Source organism: Chelonia mydas, chromosome 5 (genome assembly GCF_015237465.2).
Source record: "Chelonia mydas isolate rCheMyd1 chromosome 5, rCheMyd1.pri.v2, whole genome shotgun sequence".
Lineage (NCBI taxonomy): Eukaryota > Metazoa > Chordata > Testudines > Cheloniidae > Chelonia > Chelonia mydas.
The window spans coordinates 60237932-60259816 of NC_051245.2; the positions used below are offsets into that span (position 1 = coordinate 60237932).

Consider the following 21885-nt stretch of genomic DNA (forward strand, 5'->3'; position numbering starts at 1 on the left):
GGTATGAATATTGTATGGCGGACCATGAATGCTCACGAAATTGGGGGTTGGGGTGAGGGCTCCAGCTGGGGCTGTGGGCTCTGGGGTGGAGCTGAGGATGAGGGGTTGGGGGTGCAGGAGGGTGCTCCAGGCTGGGACTGATGGGTTCAGAGGGTGGGAGGGGGATCAGGGTTGGTGCAGGGGGTTGGAGCAGGCTCTGGGGGGTGCTTACCTCAAGCAGTTCCCAGAAGCAGCAGCATGTTCCCCCTCTGGCTCCTACGTGGAGGCTCAGTCAGGCGGCTCTGCGCACTGCCCCATCCGCAGGCATCACCCTTGCAGCAGTGGTTCCCGGCCAATGGGAGCTGCGGTGGTGGCACTTGAGGTAGGGGCAGCGTGCAGAGCCCCCTGGCTGCCCCTATGTGTAGGAGCAGGAGGCAGGACACGCTGCTGCTTCTGGGAGCCATGTGGAGCTGGTCAAGCCCCTGACCCTGCTCCCTGGCAGGCACTTGAGGGCCAGATTAAAACGTCTGGAGGGACGGATGCGGCCCCTGGGCTGTAGTTTGCCCACCCCTGGACTAGACTGTGCATGGCCATTTGTGAGTGCATGAGGGAGCTTTCCTCACTAGCACCCTCTGCACAATGCCTGTGGTCAGGTGGCACAAACTACGGGGAATCACCTGTATCTCTTCTTCTATCCCCCAGCAATTGGCATAGCTACCTCTTAGGTCATTCTCTGCAATCCTGTTTTAGAGGGTGCTGAAGGCAGAAATGGGGTGTAACTAAAGTGCTTGGCCCTCAAGCTATCTCCAGCTGGTGAACAGTCCCTTGAAACTCTAGCCAACTTGCATAAATTAGAGCAGGTCCTAGATTAGTGCAGCCAAGGGCGGGGCAGAGCAGTGCAAAGAACTGGGAGTTGTAACTGGCTCCCTTACGACTATTCCTCCGTGCTGTACTGAGCAGATGTCAGCTACAGCAGAGAAACTTGATCCTAGTTCTTTCCTTATTCCAGTCTCAAGATGCTTTTGGTATTTAGGAACTTCTGTTTTGTTTGGGAGCAGCACATCATGCCCCATTCCTACAAACACTTGTTTGACAGAACACAGGAACAGCTCAGGTGAGACAGTTACAGAATGAAAACTGCATTACAATTTTGTATGCTCAAGAACATAAACAACCAAGCATTTCAATTTTTTGTGTGTGCAGTGATTCAGAGTGTATGGAGATTGAACCACCTAGTGCTTGCTTTCACTTCATGCCCACTTTGTATCATTTCCTCACATTACTTCAACTGCAGAGAGTTGCTAGATGAGTTCACAACTGCTTTCTGATCTGAAAATAGACTATTCAATACAAGTCTTCATTTTTTTGGACATGTTGCACTGTTATGCTTGCTATACAGTGTAATAGCACAACTTACCTAAATGGCCATAAAACAGGCTCCCTGCTGATAGAATAAAGTGATTTAACTTGTTTTGAGCTACGTATCCGGTATTAGTTCACACTGCTGCTTTCCCAGCTGAAATAACACAACACGCTAGTGCTACTTGGCCACTCTTTATTACTAGTCCAAGAATTTGCAACAAACAGGACCAATAGTTTGGTATCCAACTAAGATCTATCTATCTATTACAGTATCTATGGTATTCAGAGTGCCTATTGCTGACAAATCTAGATGCTAAATTCTCTCTCTCAGAAATGTGAGTGGATTAAAATACCTTTAAATGGTATGAAAGATTACGTGCATAATTGTACGGTGTTTTCTGTAATTCTAAAATTAATTTGGAAAAATAATGTGAGGATATTACAGGGCTTAGGCTCTGGCTCTGCACTTACTCATTTGGCTACTGCAAAGATCATTGTATGAGTTGAGTCAGTAGACAAATATAATTCATGGAGGTATTATTCCATCATCGTATGGTAATTCAACATATGGACTGATTCAAAAGCGAAAGTCCCAGTTTATATGGACTATTGCGCAGTGTTATTCTTGTTTTCACAACTATGTAGTTTTACACAATAAACCTACAGAAGGCATAAGGCAGTTCTCTATGCTTATTCCATGTAGTATATTTATCTTTTCCAAGCACTTTTCTCCAAGAGTCTTAGTACTGAAATTCTGGCAAAGGATAATCTGTACTATAGTTAAAGGAAAAAAAGCAAGACTAGGCAGCCCAGTTTGGTGAACTAATCCAAACCACCCTTATTTACAATATTGTTAACTCTTGACAATTTTTCCTTTAAAATAAAAGCTCATTCACCTGACCCATCAAAACATTTTTGATGGATTTAGTGAAAGCTTAACATATATTTTATGTATGTGACTGGGCCAGATAAAGACAAAGGCACTATGGGCCAGTGCCTATGGCACCTGCTCCTAGAACAGAGATGGGCAAGCTACGGCCCGCAGGACCCTCCTACCCGGCCCCTGAGCTCCTGGCCTGGGAGGCTCGCTCCCAGCCCCTCCCCTGCTGTTCCCCCTCCCCCGGAGCCTCAGCTCACTGTGCCACCAGTGCAATGCTCTGGGCGGCGGGGCTGCGAGCTCCTGGGGCAGTGCAGCTGCAGAACCCAGCCAGACCTGGTGCTTTGTGCTGCATGGTGGCGTGGCTGGCTCCAGCTGGGTGGCACGGCTGTAGCGACGCCAGCCACTGGTGCTCCAGGCAGCGCGGTAAGGGGGCAGGGAGTGGTGGGGTTGGATAGAGGGCAGGGGTGTGGATAGGGGGCGGGGTGGTCAGAGGGCGGGAACAGGGGGTTGAATGGGGGTAGGGATCCCAGGGGGGCATTCAGGAAGGAGGGGGGGGTTGGATGGGGAGGCGGGGGCCAGTCAGGGGCAGGGGTTCTGGAGGCAGTTGGGACAGGGAGAAGGGGTGGTTGAATGGGGCAGGGGTCCCCGGGGGCAGTCAGGAATGAGAGGAGGGGTTCGATGGGGTGGCGGGGGGCAGTCAGGGGTGGGGGTTCCAGAGGCAGTCAGGGGACAGGGAGCATGGGGGAGGATGGATGGGGCAGGGGTCCTGGGGAGGGCCGTCAGGGAACAGGGGGGGTTGGATGGGGCAGGAGTCCCAGGAGGGGCCATCAAGGGGCGAGAAGCGGGGCAGGAGCTGACCCACGCCTGGCTGTTTAGGGAGGCACAGCCTCCCCAAACTGGCCCTCCATACAATTTCTGAAACCCAATGCGGCCCTCAGGCCAAAAAGTTTGCCAGCCTCTGTCCTAGAATCATATTTGAGATCATAGTCTTCACTTTCATGATAAAGAAAACCAAAATCAATTCAAATAAAAACAAACAAAAAATTCTAGACATCATGGTTGTGAAGAAAAGTTTGAAAATGAGAACAGAGTGTAAGGTCTTGTCAACATGAGAATGCTCTTTCATTGTAAACTAAGGCGTCAGTTTAAGTGCTACAGTTACACTGGGATAATTCTCCATGCAGACATTGGTATTCTGGTGTAAAATTGCCTTTTTTTCAGTTTAGTTTGTTTCCTGGGGAGTTTAATCTAAACAACAACAACAACAAAGCCCTCATAATGGAATAAGTGTTCACACGGGGCGGGAGAGGTAGGGGTATGTATGTGTCAGAGAGAGAGAGCTAGGGAGATGTTGGTATAATTTTACTAGTACAACCAGTAAAACTTTCCCATCTAGCTAAGGGCTAACTGACATCTGCTTGAGTGTGCAGTTGGCCTGAAATAATAGCTACAACTAAATGAACACTTCAAAAATATTCAGTTTGCCTCAGAGCGTACACAAGAAGTGTTAACTGACCCATTCATCTTGACTCTGAAATCTGTAAAAAGAAAAGGAGGACTTGTGGCACCTTAGAGACTAACCAATTTATTTGAGCATAAATTTTCATGAGCTACAGCTCACTTCATCGGATGCATACTGTGGAAAGTGTAGAAGATCTTATTATATACACACAAAACATGAAAAAATACCTCCTCCCACCCCACTCTCCTGCTGGTAATAGCTTATCTAAAGTGATCACTCTCCTTACAATGTGTATGATAATCAAGTTGGGCCATTTCCAGCACAAATCCAGGTTTTCTCACCCCTTGTTAAACCCTGGATTTGTGCTGGAAATGGCCCACCTTGATTATCATACACAATGTAAGGAGAGTGGTCACTTTGGATAAGCTATTACCAGCAGGAGAGTGAGTTTGTGTGGGGGAGGGTGGGGTGGGGTGAGAAAACCTGGATTTGTGCTGGAAATGGCCCAACTTGATTATCATACACATTGTAAGGAGAGTGATCACTTTAGATAAGCTATTACCAGCAGGAGAGTGGGGTGGGAGGAGGTATTTTTTCATGCTTTGTATGTATACAATAAGATCTTCTACACTTTCCACAGTATGCATCCGATGAAGTGAGCTGTAGCTCACGAAAGCTTATGCTCAAATAAATTGGTTAGTCTCTAAGGTGCCACAAGTACTCCTTTTCTTTTTGCGAATACAGACTAACACGGCTGTTACTCTGAAATCTGTGACCCTTAGGACAGACACCAACCTCACCCTAGCACAGGATTCAGGATTCTGGCAGGGGGCCTCCTCACTGTCAACACCCCATCAGAGATCTGCTAGGTTGGTGTTGGCAGCTCCCTTCCACAGAATCCTCTGCTCAAGTTTATGGAGGCTAACCCCTCCTTCTTCCTGGATAGAGTTCAGCCCAGCTTGAGACAAGGAAGTCCCAGCCTGCCCAAACAGAAGCAGTGGGAGGCCCCAGGGAGATAGCTCTTGTGTGGGTGGCTCCTGCTACCCCAAGGAAGGATGCTGCTAAGTGGTGGGATGAGAGAATGGAGAGGGCCTACGTGGGGCATGTCTAGGGTTTGGGATTGGCCTTAATCCAGCCCTGCATATAATGTTTGCGTCAGTGTGTAAAACAGGGTGTCTTTCTCCCCAGTATATCTCAAGTTTGAAATCCCAGTCTTCCAAACAGTAACCTCAGCACAGGTAGTGGTTCAGAGACTTTAGGCCTGATTTTCTAAAAGCCACGCATGAGCAAAGGCATTTTTTAAAACATTGGGTTTTATGCCCCATTTTTCCTTTTCAGTACTACATTAAGAAGACCTGAAATATTTTTTTCTGCTTGTTTTTGTGTCTTAGAAATATCAGGAACGTCAACCCTGGTCTCTTCTGGTTTTGCTGAAGGACTCTTAGGGGAGCATCTGAGATGTACATTGTGAGCTCTTACAGTGTAACTTAAAAGGGTATGAGGGCTAAGACTAACAAAAATGTTCTTCAAAAAATGTATTAGGCACTGGAGTTAAATAGTTGTTAATAGAAACAAAGAGAGAGATTCAAACAGTCTGTCTAAGAATTAAGATTTTGCTAGGGTGGGCAAGAACTTCTTTCTTTCTTCCTAAAGAAGCAACATAGAAATTGAGCATAAGCCTTTCCCCCCCATTTTTGCCGGTAACCTGTGAAGATGCACAGTATGTTGCAGGTTCAGTTCTTTCTGGTCAATCCTGGGATTACTGACAGTCTGGGTTCTGGTTACAGTATGTTAACTGATCTACTAGAATTTCTACACAGAATGATAAACAAACTATTCTTGTGGGTTAATTTTCCATCCCTAACAGTGTTATACCCTTTGTGTCCAAACTTAGTGCCATCAAATGTTATTCACACCACTTGGAAAGCATACCTGCTGAATTTGGCAGTGGAGGTGTCCCCCGTTTTGTTTGTCAATGGGGAGGAAGGTGCTCCAGTAGGACCTTTATGTCACGTTATCAATAGCTACTTTAATTGACAGACATGAAGGAGATATTACTTTAAAATAATCTGTTATATGTAGTTCTAGGAGGGAGCTGTTCGTGGGGGAAGACAGAAGAATAGTTTCCAGACAAGAAGCCTAACTCTCAATTATACTAAGGACTTTTTGTGTTATGTAGCCAGTGTAGCAGTGGGCAGAAATAGCCCCCTGGGAATACTCCATATGCGGAGAGCCCCCAGCACAGGGGAGAGATTGGAGACATGTTGGAGATGTGGCTGGAAAGCGTTGTCTCAGAGAGTCCTTAGAGAGCCATGGATGTAGGTTGTAAATTAGAGACTCCTCTAACTGATATTGGGCCATCAAGTGTACACAGCCTCAGAATACAGGAGAGTACAAATGTGGCTGGAAGCCACCTTTGACCCCATCCCTGCTCCCGGTACAAGAAAAAAGTAACCACGAATCAGATCCTAAGTTTCTGCATTCCAAGATTCTCTTAGAGGATTGTATGCTTTGATGGAAACAGTTTATTGCAGCTGTCATAAAGCTTTTAGGTTATTTGGAGACTGTAGTTCCATTTCTCCTATTATAGCAGAACACATGAAAGAAGTGATTAACTGATTCTAAGTAATTTCTATAGCCGTGCGGTGTGGTGCTTTTCTAGTCATTTTTTTAAGGTCTGAATTTCCATTTTGTTATTTAGGGAGGAGGGAGTATTTTCCCCACTTTCCTTTTCTACCAGGACTAACCTGTTACTGCTGTATATGCTGGAGGCTGCTGCTGGCTTTATTGTTAGCTTGTTTTTTTAACTAGTCGTCAAGGGTACTTAGAGCCTACACTAGAATAAGTACCTTTTCTTGGTTTTGACTTATAAATCTAAATAAATGAATAAATGATAATGATAGCAGATTGGAGGGGATGCCACTGACTGGTCTGTGATTGCACTTCAAACTCAGGGGTGATCAGAACACTCCATTTCCTCTGGCTTTACTTTTAAGATGCCAGGCAACAGCCACACCAGGGCCTCAATCCAGCTAAGCATTTAAACACGTACATCATTTAAAGCTGGTGAGCAGTCTCATTGACTTCAGTGACTGTCATTGACTACACGTATGTGCTCAAACGTTTTGCTGGATCAGGGTTCAAGACACCATTGACTTGGAGTGGTATGATGAGGATAACATTCTATACTCTGAAGACAGGAGAAAGGGCTCCATATAGCACAGAGCTTAAAGCTTTAGGGTATGTCTACACAGCAGCTGGGAGGTGTAATTCCCAGTATGGGTGAGCATACATGCACTAGCTCTGCTCGAGCTAGTGGCTGAAAATAGCAGTGTAGCCATAGTGGCACAGGCAGCAGCTTGGGCTAGCTGCCAGCATAGTGTCACCCAATGCCCTGCGTAGTACTCGGGCAGGTAGCTCAAGCCACCACCCGTATTGCCATAGGTGAACTGATATTTAGTGCAGCCCAGGACATTTTAGTGGCAAAATGTTTGCCCTCACTGTGCAAGCAGGCTGTGCTGGCTCTGGGGGTTAGTTACAGTGAATAGTGAGGTTATTCAGAAAGTGGCAAAACCTGTGATGGGATTAATGGGATTTTAAATCTTTTTAATTGGATTTGCAGTAGTTAAAAGTAATTATTGTCCACTTACGTGTTTTTGTGTGCTTTGATTATACGGCTAGCATTGAGCAAGCAATCAGGATAGCTTTCAGTTTATTTAGCATCACATTATGGTTCACTTATAGGTATTTGAATGCTATTGTTGGTAAAATTCTATACTATACACAAGTTGGGAAGATTAGGCATTTAATTATTATTATTATTTACAATATTAGTTGCTTCTTACTATTCTACAGCCAAGATTGATTTAAAACAATACTTCAGTAAGTGCTCAGCTGAGACAGGTTTACTGGAACAAGTGCATTCTAGTAACAGTAGTAATCCTACTGGAATTAAAATCAAGCTTTTATCTACTGTTTAATTGCTTACTGTAAAGGTGTAGGCAGCCCCTGCACATCTCCTTTGCAGCCTGGTGTAGTACTGCAGGTGTACCCCACCTTCATTTCCTTAAGTGGAGCAGCACTCGATTAACTTTAACAACCCAAGACAAGGAGAAGTCAACACATAATTAGCCAGATATTAAAAAGAGAACATGCTAAGGGTTCAGGACAGCTCATCATTATAACAAAACAGCCCAATCGTCAGGCTGCAGATTCAGGACTCCCAAACTTACTGTTCACACCCAAATGTCTGGGTCAGGTTGGCCTTAGCGCCTGGTGCTTTAAAAAAGCACCACAGTCTCTATTTCCACTCTCTCTGCTAGCCTGCTACCTGTTCATATGGCTCAGCTCCGAGGATGAGGCACGGCCTCCTTAATTATTCCCAGGTCTAGGCCCATCCCATCCCTTAAAGGTATACTACATTTTTCCCATACACTCTTTCATATATACATTGTCTTGTGTTGCATAGTGATATTGTGTAATAAAACCAGACTCTTACCACCCTTTTCTCTGTTATTTTTTTACTTTTCATGCCAGGCCTAATTGGGTTGTCATCAATCGGGAACTGGCAAACTGGTTTGGTTAAGAAAAAAAAGAATCCTCATGAATCTTTGCCCATTTTTAGAACTTGAACTGAGCCAAGCTACAGTTTCTGAAACTGGAAGCACCAGTCCCATCCCATGTCCACTCCCCAATTTCCCTTCCAGAAGGTGTAGAGGTATCCAGAAGCAAGGAAGTTTGCTATGCCTTTTGTACCTTCCCTTAGTTCTAATCTCAGTCTAGCTGGCTTCCTTACAAGTGCCCCATTAGAAAAATCCGAATAAAAACATCTGCAACCGCTGTTTGGTTTTTTTGGGGGGAGGGGGTGGAACTCTATTAAGTGGCTTGAACGTATACCCTGCCGTTATTTTAAATGGAGCTAAGTGGCAAAGGGAGAAAACATTAAAATAAAAACAGCAAAAGCATGCTGAGACCCCCACTCTTTAGTACTTTGTGGGAAATCCTGCACCGACCTTTATTTCTTCTTCTATGACATTTTTTAAAAAACAACCTCGGCAATTCGTGTACTCACTACTAACTTGGGGTCAGCATCCTTCTCCACTTGCTCCTCACAACCTTCAAAAGTTCCACAGTGACCCTCCCATTGGCTGAGGAAGGCTACAGATTGGTCCGTCAAGGACTCTTGGTGCTGCTCTAATCACCGTCTGAAGGGTATGTTCCAAAGTGATGCAATGTGTCCCCTTTACCGTAGGCTTTAGTGGGGACAAATTGTGCCCTCAGATTAGGGCTGGTCAAAATTTTGTGTTAAAACATTTTTTTTCATGGAAAATTTTGATTTTTTTATCAAAAATCTGAATGCCTGAAAACTGAAATATTTCAATTCAGATATGCTGCTGCTGCACCTTATGCAAGTTTTGGTTGCTGCATCTCCTCATCAAAGTGGGAGACCATAGTGTCACAGTTCAGAGCAACTGCACCTTTATTCTCCAACTGTGGTCCACCAAGGGCACCCACTTTAGGCTCCCGGCTTTTCAGCCATCAGTTCTCTTGGGTAGACATGCATCTCTCTCCCTCCCATGACTGTTTTTTCCAGCCTGCACAATTGCCTGCTTACAGTGTGATCCCCAGCAAGCCAGACTGCCTAAACAGGCCAGCATCTGTGCTTTGCTTTCTCTTTGAAGGCTATGAGCAAAGTAATTGCCCATAGGTATAAGTTACCACACAAGTACTTTCTAAGCAAGCACATTGATTCTTAAGGTGAAAGCATTACAGAAAAAAAATATTAAAAACAATAAAAGAACCTACACACATGCTAATAAGTTACCAGAGATCACCTTCATCTCCAATAAGGGTTCTGATAGGAGTCAGTCCTTCCAATCACACAGAAGGGTGTTTCTATGGTTACAAGTTCATAACAGCCTTACCTGAGAACTCACACCCCTATGAATGGGGTAGTCTTTTCTTTATACAGTTTGAGCATGTGATCCTGGGACTCCAGGAACAGGTAATAAACAGACAAAGGCCAACTTCTCAGGCTATAGCTTCAAAAGGTTGGGGTTTTGTATAACTGGGAGTAGGGAATTTGCATTCATCTCCCCTAGATATTGCCCAGGAAATCTTCATATGTATGGTCAAAAAAGACCATTCTTATCTGCCAAATTGTTCAGTATAGTGCCTTGATCATCCAGACTCACAACAATACATAACCTTTGCATTTAATACAGTGGAATCCAAATATACTTAAACTTAATTCAATAAGATTTTTCAAGGATACTGCAGGAAATTGCCAGGTATTCTTCCTGCCACTGAACCATGATGAGGGGGATGTTTGTGTATTATCCACATACGTCTTAACAAGGAAACATGGAATACTAGATATATTTTCATGGTATGGGGTAACTGGAACTTGAAGGCTACCAGATTGATCTATTGGCTGATCCAGAATGGGCCAAGCTAATGGTGATCTAGTTTCCTTAAGGACTGAAAGGAATCCAAGGGCTGAGTTGAGAGCCACATCTTGTCTCTGACTGAAACGGAAGAAGACTTCTGTTGATGGAGGTCAGCATATTGTTTGTAGTCCTCCTTGGCTGAGTTTAAGTGTGATTTTAATTCCCCTTGGATGTGATGGATGTGTTGAAACAAATTAGAGACCTTGGGGATGTGGGTGATTGGTGATATGGATGGTTGAAATTGGGGGCAGAAGCTATAACTGGGATAGAAGGGACTTCCAGGAGTTTGAATAATTCTGTCCAAAAATGGGATACAAGTACCGGAATGTGGCGGAGGCATTACAGAGACCATAAACCATGAGATTTCCATACTGAGTACAAAAGGCTGTTTATTCCATTGATTGCCTGTTGGATGCAGACCAGGATATAGGTGCCACATTTGGAAAATTTTTGCTGAGCCAATCCTCTCCAGTAGTTCATTGAGCAATAGCAAGGAATATTTATTCTTGATGGTGATAGTGTTCAAAGCTTGTTCATCTACACAATGGCGCGGGATACTTTCCCTTTTCTTCACAAACAGGATTGGGGCTCTGGCAGCGGATCTAGGAGGATGGATACAATTCTTTGCTCGATTTTCATAAAGGTATTCCCGTAGGGCCACAAGTTCAGGTTGTGACAAAGGGTAAGTTTGGCCAAATGGGTTTTAGTCCCTGATTGGAGATCTATGAGGCAGTCATAAGTCCTGTGTGGGGGCAGGGCATTGGTATGTCTTATATTGAATACATCTGCAGAGTCCTTGTATTTCAAATATGGATACTTGCACCTCTGAATACCTGGTTGTAGATACAAATGAGGGTGCAGTTTTTGATGATGCAAACTGCAGCTGCATAAGGGGAGGCCAGACCTCAGCTCTGAAAAAATTCTCTTTGAAAATGTCTTTTTAATGCAGACACCTGAGACATAGTTGGAAGAACAGGAATTGGGTTTTCTTTGCTTGTTTACTCCAAAATCTTACTCTACTGGAGGACCTGTAGAATGAGAGATTTCTCTGCTCTTATCTGAAGGGTGTGATAATTTTTTAATCAAAAGAGTCAATATTTCTAAGGTAAATAATCTGGAAAAAAAACAACCAACTTCTATTTTGAAAAGATCCCCGTTATAAGCAAGGAATGGCACAAACTCAATTTTCCTTCCTTTCAGGTCACCAATAAACAGCTAACTATCCAGAATGGGCTTGTCTACTGGTCCTCGACATTAAAAAAAGCCAACAACATACTTTGTGGTTCAGCTGTTCATGCAGAATATCTCATTCCTATTGTTAGAAAAAGCCTTATTATGTGAAACAGCAAAAACGATTACATGAGCGCACGTCAGTGTCCCCAGAGAATAGCGAGGGTGTTCAGCCAAAGCAAATAAAATCATCTTCCACGTACTGCTCTTGCTACGTATACTAATTTTTCTATTAGTGTTACACAAGCTGTGCAAGACATCTTGACATGGTTGCTTGATGGCAAGAATGCTGTGTGTCAATTTAAGGAGGAAATTAGCTCATCCAATTTTAAGATGCCTTCCTAATTTGACAGAATCATAGAAAGTGCTGGTGTTCTGTTGTGCCATTTAAGTTTAATTTCCTGTAACTGTGTGGCTTGAGCTTGCAAAAATATTGTGAACCAAATAAAATCATAACAACAGAGCGGTTCAATTTTAAGGTCCAAATTCTGATCTCAGTTACATTGGTGAAACAGACTAGACAGTGGCCCTGGTGCACTGAAATTAAACTAAACAGAATAATGACTGTGGTAACCAAATTGAAGAAACAGGTGAATTTATGTTTCACATATGCATGTAATATCTTAACGTGAGAGACAACATCATTCATAATACTGCAAATTTTTGCCATGTGCAGTTGAAAAGTCTGGGGTTTTCTTGAGAAATTAATGCAAAGGGAATGATCTGTTTCACAAATACTCTATTGCTTAAAACAGTGATAAGAAATTACCAGATTGTCAGAAAAATTAAGGTAATAATTCAGGAAACATGGATAAAAACTTTTCAACTCTTTAGTTAGGCTGGGGTTTTCAAAGGAGTTTAAGAGACTTCTTGGCCTTGTCTTCACTAGAAAATTGTATATCCTTCACTATAGCAGTGTAAAGTGGTAAATCTGCCTACTGTAGATGCAGTTATACCAGTACAAATGTGCTTATAATATGGGAAAGGGAATAAGCTATATGTGTTTAAGGCACCTTTAAACCAGTACTACTGTGTCCATACTAGGGGTTTTAACCATATAACTGTCACAGAGCAGGGCATCTGCACCTGTATTGCCCCTCTGTGGTTCACCAAAGGCATCCACAGGCTACCAGCTCCTCAGCTGTCATCTCTCTCCTTTTGACTGGGTTTTTTCCAGGCTGCACAGTTTCCTGCTTATACTGTGATATCCCTGGCAAGCCAGACTGCCTAACCAGGCCAGCACTTGTGCTTTGATTTCTTTTCAAAGGCTATGGCCAGCTGTAATTGCCAGCAGCTATAAATTACCACACTTGCTTTTTATAAGCAAGCACATTTATCATAAGGTGAAAGCATTACAGAGAAAATATTAAAACCCATAGATGTTCCTATATGTGTGCTAACATTACCAGAGGTCACCCATCAGTCTTATGGGGTCCCATTAGGCCAAGTCCTTCCAACAATTCTGCAAGGATTGACCAGAAGGTCTGGTGTGTCTGCTGGACCAGAAGGGCAGTCCTGAGTCAGTTTAAACTCAGGTTATTCACCCAAAAGTCCTTTCTTGGTCTGTTGGTCTCTGGAGTATCTAGTTTGAACTAGTATATGTGAACCTCCCCAGGAGTTGGTTACTTCTCTGGTTGGGTTACAACCAGGTTGATTTTCCTTCACCACTACCCACCATTTTTAGTTCTTGGAGGAGTGGTGGTAGCCCTCCTACATGGGGTTGAACACAATCATACATAAACTGTGCATTTAAAACAATGGACCCCAAAGATACTGTATGGGATTGGAGGATTTTTCACATCTCCCCCATAAAGAAGTTACATACAATCCTGGCTTACAGTAATACATAAACATAATACTATAAGGTGCTTCAAGGATCTTGCAGAAGTTTGCCGCATCTGTCACAATAATTATTACTATTTTGGGGTGCGGAAAAATCACACCGCTAACTAACAGTTATATCAGTACAAAAACTGTGTGTAAATCAGGTCTTAGACATCCAAATAGGGTGGCTTTTTTGAAAGTCCTAGTTTTAAATGAGACTATCCTTTCCCTAATTTACATCTCTGGCTAAAGTGGTGAAGGCATTCTGTGAGAATAACATACCCGCTGAGAGAATATTCTCAGTAGTGAATGAAGGGAAATGAAAAGCACACTGTTAACTAAGATTATTCCTAAGGGCAAAGCTTTGTAATTAACTGCTTTGACTACCTAGCATTATTTTTACAAAAGTTGTTTCCAAAGTCAAAAGCTCACTGTCTTGACCCTTAGTTGTGCATCAAATCAAATATGTGAGCATAGAAGAGTTCTGTGGACTACTAATCTACAGATCACAGTTTGAGAATCATTGCTCTGCGCCATCCAGTCTCTCTCCTCCCTGACCTCCCCTAACAAAGCTGAGCTGTGGCAAAAACCAAAACACTAACAACCCAAAAACTCCCACCATTTTTATGCTTTGCCCCAAAGCTATGCTATTATTTGGCTTTCCTGCTCTGTTGCTGCTTAACGATTGGTCATTTGGATTGCAAGTAGTTGCCACCCATCCTCTCTCAATTTGGGATTATCCTGATTCTGATTGATTGGTCTTGAGTGCTCCAGCAGAAGCCTGCAGAATACCAGAAGCCCTCATCCCCACCCTTTTTTTTTTTTTTTTTTTAAAGGGAGCCTTCACAACATCAGTGGATGGTACATTGTGGCACTTTGATGCAAGATGGCAGGATTCAATGATGATGTAAATTGGATGCTATTGTGATGTAATGAGTTTGTCTGGGAGGACAAATTGAAAAGGTGGTTTTGAGTCTTTTTTTATAATAAGATAAATAATAAATATCAGTAACCCCTACCGGCCATCTCCCAGACCATTACAGCAACTGCAAGAATTGTCAGATTTTAGTCTCCTGGCCTCAAAAGTCTCATATACAAGTACCTCATCCAGTTTCAACACTCAAGTCCAAGGCTCGCTCTGTGCAGATGTAACGGACAGGCAAACGTTTATGACAGGCTCTCTCTGTGCCTGATCTGCAGACTATATGAGTCCATTAGATGCCCAGCTCAAGAGCTTTGGCTCAAGCTGTAGCAGTTCTTGCTCTGGGCTCTGGTGTGTTGGCCAATTTGGCAGCGGTCACACATGGAGTGTGTCAATGTGAGCCTTTGCCTCTCAACTGGCATCAAGTTTCAGGATACACATGCACCTCTTTCCTTTGATCACACATGGGGGGCAGGGAGAGGGGATCCTCATATCACAGTCACAGCTCTGCCTAGTTGCTCCAACTAATCCTTCCACCACTCAATATGGTGATACCTAATACAGTGAATGATGCTAGAGTGCATGTAGATAAATCCCAGGTGGCTATTGCCACCTCCGGGGTAAAGCGGGGGTAGGGGGGCAGAGTTAAGGTTGTGTGGGTGTATATCTTAACTCTGTATTTTCTGGTTTTCAGGAATTTGATTTCTGCTGAAGTTGATGTTCTGGCAGGGCATGACATATCACCAGGCAATCTTAATGGTGTCTTAAAGATTTTTGTCAGTGAATTTCCAAATTTATTTATTTTGGAATACCAAACTGGGTGAGACGTGACTTAAATGCATCAGACTTTTGCTATTAAAAAAAAGTCTGCAACTTATTAGCATCACACATGCCTAGCAGAGATTTACAAATGGGATTTTGTCTGACTGTTAGCTGGCATGCAAATGGAGCAAGACATAAGGATCCAAAAGAAAACACACAGCTGTAATGAATTAAATCTTATTCAAATGATTCCAGAACCAATTCCAGGGACTGTCATTCACTGTTCAAACAGAAATAAAATATTCATACTTCACACTCAGAGTTGCAAAATGTTCTTTTCCTGTTGCAATGAGTCTCCCCACAAAATTATTTAATGTTTCTGTTACAGCAGCATCCAGAGACCCCAATCAAGATTGGAGCTCTGTTGTAGTAGATACTATACAAACACATATGAAAATATGGTCCAAAGAGCTTACAATAAATATATTTTATAAGTAACACTTACTGACAGTTTTATAATGCAATGTACAACATTAGTGTAATACACTAACAAATGAACAGTATATTGACCTGGGAATACTGCTGATTTTAGAGTATTGGAAAATCCAGATTAACCCTTAATACTGGCTAATTCCACTTTGGGAACTGACTTTGTTGCTAGGATTTGAAAAGAGGTTCTGGGGGATCCTATGCTAGAGAGGAGGATGGGGCTCTGAGTGCCTGGTAGTGGGGCAAATTGGGACTATGGGGAAAAGTCTTACCCAATCTCCATGCTCATGGTTTCCATCTCCACCCTTAGTCCAGGAGTAGCAGGGCAAGGTAGATCAGGTTGAGATGTCAGGAGGAATAAGCAAGGAGAACTGGAGACGGCAGAATGGGAGGTAGGGCTAAGGTGAGGCAAGAAGCAAGATGCTATCAATGAAGGGTGTGTTTGGGTGGTCATTTAAGGAACAGCTTCATTTGCCTGGGGTGAAGGGAGGAACAGAGCAAGAATAAAGAGGAAGAATGAACTCCTTCTTGGGGCATGTTAAAGAAGTGGGTAACTTTTTATCCATTTCCTGTGCCTCATTAAAGAGCACCCAACATGAGCATAAGCGCCTTTGTGCTCTAAGAAATTAAAACACACTGCTGAAGAAAAGCAAGGTGGGTAGAGAGGAAAGTAATGTAGTCCCATTGGTATAATCTAGTCCATTCTGTTTTGGTCTGCTGAATCTTATCTCCTGTATACATTTCAAAAAAAAAATTGGCCATGCAGTTATTTTGTTAGCTGTCAAACCAGTTGTGATCAATCCTGCTGCTGTTTAATTCGTTTTATTTTTATTGCTTCAGTCTCTCCTGGAGTGCAGCTCATGAGGATGAAGGAAGTATGGATTTACTTGGGGATAACATGCTTCTCTTGGCTCAAGCCATTTTTTTACACCCCCAATATCTTCCTTTGTAAAGCTGAATATTCCATGGTGGGATTTTCAATTATGTTCTCAAGTCATCGAAAACCTCCCCCCACCCAAATAAAACAGCATGGGCCTGATTCACCACTGCTGTTGCCATGTTACACAGATGCAACTGTTTATATTCCTGGAGCAGCAGTCTATTGAAATTGGTGGGGTTACTCTGTCATAAAACTGGAAGAATGCAGCAATGAATTTGGCCCCATATACCAAGTACCCGCTTCCGTTCCACTATTAGCATCTGCTTCTTGGTCTCTTTCTAGTAGGGCTGCCACCTTTGAGTCTCTCAAAAACAGGATGGAGCCCATGTTCTAGCTATGACCAGCTAATCACATCTCTTACAGTGAGTCACTTCTCCCTGTCAGTTGTTGTGATGAAAGTTAGTCAAGATTCTTTTTCATTCCTTTGGCAGCTGCTGCGGGAGGAGAGTGCTATGCTGACAAAGGCTACTTCCATTGTGAGACAGCGTTGATGCAGCACGATCACAGAGGACAATAACTGTGCATTCATGTAAACTTTGCTTTTGTTCTTTGTCTCATTGTTTCCTTTTCTTCTTATGTGGCATCTCCCTTACTGGAGGTTTGCAACCATGGTAGCCATTCTGTACAATCCTCTGGTAATCTCTTTGTGGATGAATAGTTCTTTTGAACCAACCGGGATACCACATCATCCATCCAAGATCTTCTTTTTCTGCCTCATGTTCTTCTGCCATCAATTTTCCCTTCCAGTGCCCGTAAGCCTGCATCACCCGCTGAATCTCTTAAAATATGCCCTGCAAATCAAATCTTTCTTTTAATAAGATTTCTGCCTAGCATTTGTGAAGTTCTAATAATTTCCAGTACTTTTTTGTTAGATATGCTTCTATCCATGATATTTTCACAATTCTTTTATAATGCCATAATTTGAAGGATTGCAGTTTATCATCTATATTTTCTTTCATTTAAATCTAAAGGTAATTGAAAATGAAAATTAATATAAAAGTAATGTCGTGGCTTGTTTCTTTCTCTTCCCCCCCCTAAAATGCAACTATAAGTTTAGATTTTGTTCACAAAGTGTAATGAATTATCCTTAATTTCAATGCAATTTTAATGACATACTACACATTTCCTTTATGAGATTCCCCAAGTCACGTGTTTGTTCTAGATCATGGTTAGCCATTTTCCATCCAAAGTCTGTAAAACAATGAATACATAATTCCCCCCATACAAATGTAATTCAAACAGAAAGCATGTGTGTATGGAATATGTAACAAATGACAACACTGTGACTCAAGGACTTCCTTGATGCCAGCTGTCAGAGAGTACAGGAGTACATATGGGTACAGGGCCATGTATGTTCTCTACTGAAAGCCTGTGCCACACTGGTTGTCATAATCATTGAGTATATACTTACGGAAAATGTGGAAGAAGTTATGTATATAAGCTGAAAATTATGTTCTCTAGGCTTTGTAGCTAAAGGTAGCTCATTCAAAGGCAGCCTATCTTGAGACAAACTGCTCCAGACAGGAGGTGGAAGATATACAATGATCCACCAGGGAGAGAAGTATCTTACACTAGAAGTCTATTAGCATATTGAGTTAAATGCTAATGAAGAGCTTGCAGAGACTTCAGAAGGAAATTAACAGGAAGAGGTAAACAGCGGTGTTGGGAGTGGGGAAACACTATTTTCAGGTGAACATCAAAGGTGTGGTTGGGCATATCTAGGGTGCAGATGAACCCTGAGGTTCAAACCCCTTCAAACTGAGAGGACAAGTTGACAGTGGGTTTGATTTTACAGAAGTGGGGAGGGGGATGGTCTCAACCAACATGGCTGAAAATGCTGGGAAAAGGACTTAGGTAAGATATTCTGCAGGAGATAGGGAGTGTCCTGTGAGTTAAGTTTAGGCTCTAGCAAGCATGTTCTGATTTTGTTTTACATGTAACCATTTGTTTCCAATATTCTCATTTGAATCTCTGCTCTCTAACAATAAACACAGTCCTGTTTTCACTATTACTATATCTAAGTGCTGTGAGGTAAGCGGAGTGGTAACCTTAACGTAAAACTGGTAAACTGGTGTGTAATATTCCTTGAGGAGTAGAGAATCAGAATTCTGTGAGAGTGTTCAGTGGAACAGGGGCTGGGCACTCCAGAGTTACACTTGGAAGTTGTTGTGAGCCTATAGCTTGCCTGCAGCGGGACAGCAGAGCCCCCAGGGTCTGTGAGGGGAGTACTTGTGCTGCCTGTGGCCAGGGTTATCGGGAGCTGAGCCCTAGCAGATATAGACCAGGATCTGTCCCGCTAAAGGCAGGTAGTAGTGAGTTGTCTCACAACCCTGGCTATCCCTGGGAAGTGTTACAAATGCATTTTCAGATAATTTTGAAACTGGCCACACACGTTTGACAAGGCCCAAACTGGCAGTTTGATTTAACTCCTCTCCAGCAAGATAAAACTACACTTGCCTTGGGGCTGTTTTCTACTGAATGAAATAAATATGAGACACACTAGGTGGGTGAGGTAATATCTTTTATTGGACCAACTTCGGTTGGTGAAGATGAAAAGCTTTTGAGCTCACCCAGAACTCTTCTTCTCTGAGCACCTTTCCCAGACCCGAAGAAGAGCTCTGTGCAGATCGAAAGCTTGTCTCTCACCAACAGAAGTTGGTCCAATAAAAGTTATTACCTCACCCACCTTGTCTCTCTCATATCTTGGGACCCACCTGGCTACACCACTGAAATAAATATGGACATTTAGAAGTTATTATCACTCCATAAGGTTCACCTCTTCCTAATGATCACAGATAACCAACTACCTTCCAAACAACTATAGGGAAATAATGCTTCTGAATTTACTCTGACAAGTAGAAATTCTCACTCAGAGCTAGATTTCAATAGGTAATGCTCACTCAAGTTAATCCCTGGCTGTAGCACAAGAAAATGTTCCTCCAGAGCAAACTACTTACACTGCTGGAACAGCATTCCACTCATCTATCCTACGCAGTAACCATAATAATGGGTCCCAGCATTTTCTCTTTTTCCCCCGTGCCAATTAATCTGAGCTCCTGAAGATGGTAGCTGTGATGCAGGGTTCACTCCATATAAGGCGCATCAGGTTTTTAGGCTGCAACTGGGGGAGGGCCAAGGCCTGAAAGGCTAATTGATGGGCAGGGGCAGGCTGAGTTTGTATAAAGCCAGGAAACTGAGAACAGAAGTGGGCTGATAAATATAGTGAAAATAAATCACAAATTCTTATGTGCTATTTGATAGGAAGCTTGCTTGGAGGGACCATATTGAAAATATTAAGTATGTTAATTCCACCTTTGCACTTAAAAGCATCCCTGGAACATCCTGGGAAATGGATAAGAAAACAATGGTAATGCTAGAAAGAGAGTTAATTCAACCAGTTATTGAATATGGATGCTAGGCTTTTGGATGAGCAGCGAACACAAATCTGAGAAAATTAGACTATATCCAAGCACAGACATTGCGTATCACATGTGGTGCCTTCATTCCTATGTCTCTGTCTGTACTATGGATATCAGTCAGTGAAAGGCCAGTCACTTTTAGAATACAGCTCCTAGACTTACCCTTATTTGGGGCACCTGGCCACTGTCGGAAGACAGGATACTGGGCTAGATGGACCTTTGCTCTGACCTAGTATGCCTGTTCTTATGTTCTTTTGGGACGAAGTGCTAGGAAATAGCAAAGAGGACAACACAAAGCTAATATATAATGATTGTTGAGAATTATGTGGCGGCTAGATAGGACAAGAAAAAAAAATCAGAATTCCGCCTGTAAGTAGGGTATAGAGGTAAAGGATCTAAATGAAAAGAAAGGATTGAAAGAGACCAAAATCTATAGCAATGGGAAAATACTCTATCACTGGAAACCATCCTCCTGAGATAGACATGGACTTATGAAAAAAAGGAGAAGACTGATAAATCTACAAGATATCACAAATCAATATATTTGTGAGAAGTGGAGAGACGATTGCCACATATGTACAGATAGTGCCAAAGAGGAAGGAACAGGAAGAGTGAGAACAACTTTCTGGGTGCCCGGCTCAGACTCAAGAAAGCCATAAGGCTAACTAACTTTGTATCCATATTTTTGGCTGAGCTAACAAGGATTATGTTAGTGCTAAATTGGGCTTTGGTGTGCGGCCAGTTGCCGTGGCTATCCTGTCTGACTCCTTATCAGGGCTGCAGGGAATTTACAGTGATAAGTGAAATGATACTCCTAATGAAATATTACTGCTAGCAACTGGATATAACCATAGTAATGGATCCTGGCACATGTAGGGGTAGCTGGCAACAAATTGGCAAACAGGCAAAAAGTGCTATTAATCATGCAGAGGACGACACAGGACTCTCCTTAAGCAAACTGGAATTTTAACACATAATCAAAAATGAGCTAAGAAAGGAACGGCAAGAACTGTGGGCAAACAAAACAAAGGAGAAAAAATACCAAGAAATATTACCAACAGTTGACGATGTAAACGTAATCCAAGACCCTGCAAGAAAGAGTGAAGTGGTGCTATTTAGAATTCTAACAGGGTGTTGTGAATTAAATAATAATTTTCTGCAGTTCTTTAAGAATACCAGCAAAGATACAAAAGTCATGATAAAAAGAGATACAAAAGTGTAGTAGAAAGCGAGAGCCTGAAGCATGGGACTTGGTGTAAGGCCTAAGGCCCAAACTAAAGTCAGATACTGCTGATATAAAGCAAAGTTAGCAAGAGTCAGGCTCTGTTATAAAACTTGCCTACTTGCAAGTTCACTGAACTTGGCAAGAACAAGGGTGGCATTGCAAAAATACAAGCACTCCTCAGCACTCAATATTCACATAAACACATTCCAGAAATGTGGTACCTGAACACCTTGATACCAAGTTTTAGTATAAACACACTCCCCAAATATGATACAGGGATACACTGACCCTTCCTAAAGATAAGATCAGAATATCAGGGTGATGGATAGAGATTGTAGATGTTTTGATTGAACGAATGGGTACAAAGTAAAGGGAGGTAACTAACCATGTCAGAGGGGCAATATGTAACTTGTTTGCATCAGTGTATAAAAAGAGGGGTCACAGAGGGGATGTCTTTGTCTGGGCAATGGGGGAGCAGAGAATCATGCTGCTGACCCGAGTCCATCGTAATGGATATGCAAGTATTAGTGTACCTGTAGCACATATAGGACACTAGAACTGTGCTTTGTTAACATTAAACCTGGCCGAACGCCTTTGCTACTGAACCGAGTCTGTGGTCGTCTTGGGCAGTTCAACTGAGCCCTTCTGTACAGGCTATCTGGCCATAGCCAGTGCCGCACACAGAGGGAACATATACATAGCCAACAATGGACAACACAAAGTACAGTGCATGGTGGTCAGATACTCAGGAAGTCAGTCTGCTACACCATGAAACCAAAGAAGAGGGCTGCTGGAAAGCAGTCTACAGTCACTCCGTGGGAAAAGGGATGTGTGTTTGGGGGCTACGGAGTCTGGCAAGAAGCTAAAAAAAGGAGTAATCTATAGTTACTCCCTGTGAGGAAGGAGTTTGGGCAGGTAAACTCAGAGGAAGGGACCAGAAGA

The 21885-nt window shown here is 42.8% G+C and overlaps 2 long non-coding RNA genes across 2 annotated transcripts in view; one reads left to right on the forward strand and one right to left on the reverse strand.

Moving 5' to 3' along the window:
* The window catches only part of LOC122466000, a 58742-nt gene that overhangs the window by 12680 nt on the left and 24177 nt on the right, over positions 1-21885 (reverse strand). The gene's annotated exons all lie outside the window — the stretch shown is intronic.
* Positions 906-15171, forward strand: LOC122466001. Its single transcript, XR_006291182.1, has 3 exons — positions 906-1093; positions 11082-11237; positions 14803-15171. It is a non-coding gene; the product is annotated as an uncharacterized LOC122466001 (long non-coding RNA).